The sequence below is a fragment of the Nannospalax galili genome, unplaced genomic scaffold, assembly GCF_000622305.1.
Source record: "Nannospalax galili isolate Female #2095 unplaced genomic scaffold, S.galili_v1.0 scaffold87, whole genome shotgun sequence".
NCBI lineage: Eukaryota > Metazoa > Chordata > Mammalia > Rodentia > Spalacidae > Nannospalax > Nannospalax galili.
Window position 1 is genome coordinate 649,353 of NW_008360320.1, and position 5,168 is coordinate 654,520.

At 37.7% G+C, this 5,168-nt stretch overlaps 1 pseudogene; it reads left to right on the forward strand.

Annotated features, from left to right (window-relative positions):
• The first annotated feature begins 3,919 nt into the window (after positions 1-3,919).
• Positions 3,920-4,354, forward strand: LOC103727345 (annotated as a pseudogene).
• The last annotated feature ends 814 nt before the right edge of the window (positions 4,355-5,168 follow it).

Genomic DNA, 5,168 nt, shown 5'->3' on the forward strand with positions numbered 1-5,168 from the left:
TACTGAGTTTTTAACTGTTTAAAAACTTGCTTAGAATTACACAGTAACTTAATAACCAGATCAGCTACAATTTACAACCAGATCTGACTGCTAGAAAAACTCTTCCTTTCTCAAAAGGTAAAAACTAAACAAAGATTTCCTAGAAGAACAGTCCCTACTTTCTCTCTCTCTCTCTCTCTCTCTCTCTCTCTCTCTCTCTCTCTCTTTAAAAGATGACTTACTACAACCAAGTTCATTTAGGTAAACATTAAAAACCTACCAACTGGTAAATGCTTTCTGAATTAAACTTGAATTAATCATCTGCTTTAAAAGAACACAGTACAAAGATGTATTTGCGACTAAAACAAAATCAAAGTAAATAGTACTTTCTAAAACCAAGTAAAAATATTTAGACTATATGCATTTAAAAAGTATTTATGTTACTGTTCCTCTTCATCTATGTAGATTAAAGCCTGTCTTTAGAAAGAAGAGAAGTATACAGTGTTTACATTTCAAACATATTTTGCATAGTATCCATTTAACCATCTGAATTATCTTCCTTAGCTTTGAAACACACCTGTATTGGCAATAACTGTTGCAAACCACCCCATTACTCCAGCATACATTGTTAGCAGCACAAGATAAATATTAAAATGCTTGAGGAAGCCAGTTTGGTTGTGTTTTATTCTCATCAATGGTAAAAATGATGGTGGAATTTTCCAGTGCTCAGCAAGTGTAATTTTGTGTAATATCCAAATACAATATACATTATCTGCTTCTTCAGAAGACTGTGATTACAGAATCTCTGCCTACAATAAGTCAACCTGCACTTGCCTGGCAGGAGCTACTTCAGTGACTAGCACGTGATTGAGATGAGAATCCTTCCGAATTTTCCTAGTGTAAAGCCACATGTTTCTCATTAGCAGCATCTGTCCTGACACATCAAACTGTAAGGAACATTTGTGTTTTATCTGGATCTGAACTCACTATCTGTAACATTTTTAAACGAAAAAGTATGATTAAAAATGATCCATAGTTGACAGAGATTAGAACATAAAGGATCCTAATGTAATGTTCCAGGGCAGGGAAAACAGTGCAGATTGAAGCATGCCTTGATTTTTGATTAAAGTTCACAAAGGAAGCCTTCATATAGTCCTTTAATGTCATTTCTTATCTAAATTAGCACTTTTTCTGAATGTAAATAGCTTTTCCATCTAATTCTGTGTTAATACTTAGGGTTCATATTTTCTCTGCATAAGTCTTTAAAAGTAGATTTTGTTGAGACTCACCTGAGCCATCATCGGTTGTGAATCTCATTAGATGATGTGGAAGAAGGTCATGACAACATCCTACTTCTTGATTTGAAAATAGCAAAAAATTCTCTCTAAAGGAATCTAAAAATTCAGTGCAATCTCTACCAAAACACCAATGACATTATTTACATAAACTTGTCAATGGTAAATTTGTATGGAACTACAAAAGATCCCAAGTAGCTAAAGTAATCCTAACAAAAAGAACAAAAATGGAGGGACTCAAACCCGACTTCAAAACATACCATGAAGCTACAGTAATCAGGAGCTTGGGCCATTGAGATGGCTCAGCAGGTAAAGGGCTTGCCATGCAAGCCTGAAGACCCGAGTTTGATCCTCAGAACCCATGTAAATGTGAAAAGAAAAAACCAACTTCACAAAATTGTTCTTTTACTGCCACATGCATTCCATGGCATGTACCCACTCATACACACATATCAAACACATGATAATAATAAAATTTAAAAGTATGGTACTGACGGAAAACAGACATATAAACCAATAGAAGAGACCTAGAAATAAATCATCCTATGATTTTTGACAAAGGCACTAAAAACATCCGCTGGAGAAAGAACAATCTCTTTAATAAAAGGTGCTGTGGGGGTGGGGAACCAAATCATAAGGCTTAAATAAAAGATCTAAAATTACAAAACAGCTGGAAGGAAACATAGAGGAATTCCATAGGGACACTAATCTGGGTAAAATTTAAAAAAAATCATTAAAAATGATTCCCAAAACACAGGTAACAAAAGTAAAAATAGGCAAATGGAATTACATCAAACTGAAGAGTTTCTATACAGCAAGGAAACAAGAAACAGAATGAGGCGATGGTCTGTGGAATGGGAGGAAATATTTAAAAACTATTCATTTCACAAGAGACTAATACCAGGGATATATAGGATCTCAAAGAACTCAACAGCAAAATAAATAAATACAATTAAAAAATGGGCAGATGATCTAAACATATATTTCTCAAAAAGAAAATAAACAAATGGACACAAATATATGAAAATATTCCTCACCATTAATAAAAGAACAGCAATGAGATTCTATTTCACCCTCGTTGAAATAGTTTCCATCAAAAAGACAGAAATAAATGCTGATAAAGATGTGGCAAAAGAAGAAGTCTCATATTCTGTCTGGAAGTAACAGGACAGCCAGCATGGAAGCAGTATGGTCAGGTCTTCGAAAAAGCAGGATCGATATGATCTGGTAATTTCACCACTTGACATATTTCCAGAGAAAAGGAAATCAGCACGTCAAAGAATCATTAGTGTAGCACTGTTCACAATAGCCAAGATATGAAATCTACCTAAGTGTCCTTCAGTGGGTAAGACATGCAATAGATGCATCTGTCTGTCTAGATATTTGGCCATAAAAAAATGAAGTTTGATAATTTGAAGAGACACGGATAAGCCTAGAAGATGGTATATGAAGTTAAATAAATCTAATACAGAAAGACAAATGCTGGTTCCCACTTCTATGTGGAAGCTAAAAATGCTGATCTTATAGAAGCAGGGAGTAGGATAGTGGAGATTGGAGGACAAAAAGACACAGCGTGGTCAACGGGAAAAATGATTTCTATCGTTCTGTTTAGCACAGTGGGATAATTATGGTCAATAATGGTTAATTGTATATTTCGAAGTAGCCCATAGAGGTCATTTTGAGTATTTCTAACTCAAGGAAATGATGAATGTCTGAAGTGACGGATGTGCCAACGATCTTGACCTAGTCACTGAACACGAGTTAAAATGTACACTTTGGCCCATAAAGACACATAATTATATATCAAGTTAAAATAGTTTCTTGAGTCAGTCTCCTCTATAGCCCTGGCTTGCCTTATACGGTGTAGTCCAGGTAGAATTCAAACCGGTGACAATCCTCCTGCCTCAGCCTTCCAAGTGCTGGGACTACAGCATGCACTTCACTGTCCAGTCTAAAAATAAATTTAACATTTAAAAGAAAACAGCAGGGGCTGGCAAGATTGCTCAGTGGGTAAAGACACTTGCTGCTAAGCCTAATGACCTGAGTTCTATCCCCAGGACCCACATGGTGAAAGGAGAGAACAGACTCTCGTAAGTTGTTGTCTGATCTCCAGATGTGTGCTGTGTGATACATGTATGCACACCTATCCACACCCACAGACATACACACCCCAAATAAATAAATAAATAAGTAAATAAATAAACATTTAAAAATAAAATGGTGAAGTCTCAGTGTGTATGTGTATATATGTATGTAAACATATACAATATTATAATGGCATTATTCTAAAAAAAATTCTCCTTCTTACATCATTTGTCATTTCCTGCTGTTTAAAACTTCCTCAAAGAATCCCACTGAATAAGCCAAAGGAAGAAAAGCCAAAATAAATTACTCTGTTTTTGGCTTAATGCAAACATCCACGAATTCCCTTTCCTGAGTGTTTCTCAGCACACCCCAGTGGGAATTGTGCTTGGGAGAACATCATATCATTCTGGGGCCAAACAAAGCCAATTTATTGAATATTCGTTGTTCATGGATTTGAAAAGTGTCTGAAACTTTTCTCAAAAACGAAAGTCTGATCAGCTCTTCAGTGTTTTCTGAAGTGGGCTGCTCTTGTATCCTGCAGAGGCCAGTGGACCGCAAACATGACCCAAACTGAGGTCAGCCCGAAGGCCTATCCCCTCGCCATGCCTCTCTCACCAAGAAACTATTAGACTTTGTTTAGCAGTCATGTAACTATAAACAGCTTCAGGAAGGAGCCAACGAGGCCACCAAAGCCCTCAACGGGGGCATCTCTGAGTTCATTGTGATAGTGGCAGACACTTGAGCCCTTTGAGATCATCTTGCACTTCCTGCTGCTGCATAAAGACAAGAATGTGTTTGTGGTTGTTGAGGGGATGCCTGTGAGGTCTCCAGGTCTGCCATCACCGTCCCTCACCATCAAAGAAGGCTCTGAGAAGAAGCAGAAACAGTCTATTTCGCAGTATACTGCGGCCTCCGCCATGTTTTCCCCATCAGCCCCACCGCGCCCCAGTTGTGTGGATCATAGTGTTTGTGTTAGCATGCAGTATTTTCAGTAGCTTTCCATTCTAAAATACTGCTTTGAAACGATCAAAAACTATTTTTACAAATACAGTATTTCTTTAGTTCCTCTTCATAAGCTATGGGGATTTAGACATGTCTGTCATTTCCACTTATGATTCTTTACTGAGGCAAAGGCTATCAGCCTGCAGAATGCATTCACATTCACTTTATGTTACATTACATTCCAAAGCAGGTGGAAGGCTTCTGCACACAAAATCTAAGTTTGCTATAGAAGCCAGATTTCTGTGACCATCAAACTTTTGCATAGACCCCTAGTCACAACCTGGACCGAGTGCTTTCATTTCATTTTGCATATTCTGTGCCACCAACCCACTTTGTAATTTCTAAATGCAACATTCAATAGAAAGCTTAGTATAGAAACGTCATCAATAAAGAGGCCAACTCAACCTAACTACAGAGACTGATTATAAAAGCTAACATAGCATCATGGAGTGTCTGTAGTCACAGGTTAGTCACAGGCTAGTTCTGTCGTGGAGTCACAGGTTAGTTCTGTTGCGGAGAAATGATTCAAAGTCAAGGTCACTAAGTATAAAATTCAAACCAGTTCCCAATGTGGGAGATTAAAATTCAAGACTCATTAAGGAGACAAATGGCTATTCTATCTTTCCTTCTGAGTGTCAGTGGTGACAGAGGCGAAGGTAGCAGCTCCTCTCAGTAGTCTTCCAGGGCTGGGATCATAAGCATGAGTCACCATGCTTGACTTAAAAATTCTTTAATTGGCTGGGCATGGTGGTGCCCGCCTGTAATCCCAGCACTTGTGAGGCAGAGGCAGGCAGATCTTAGTGAGTT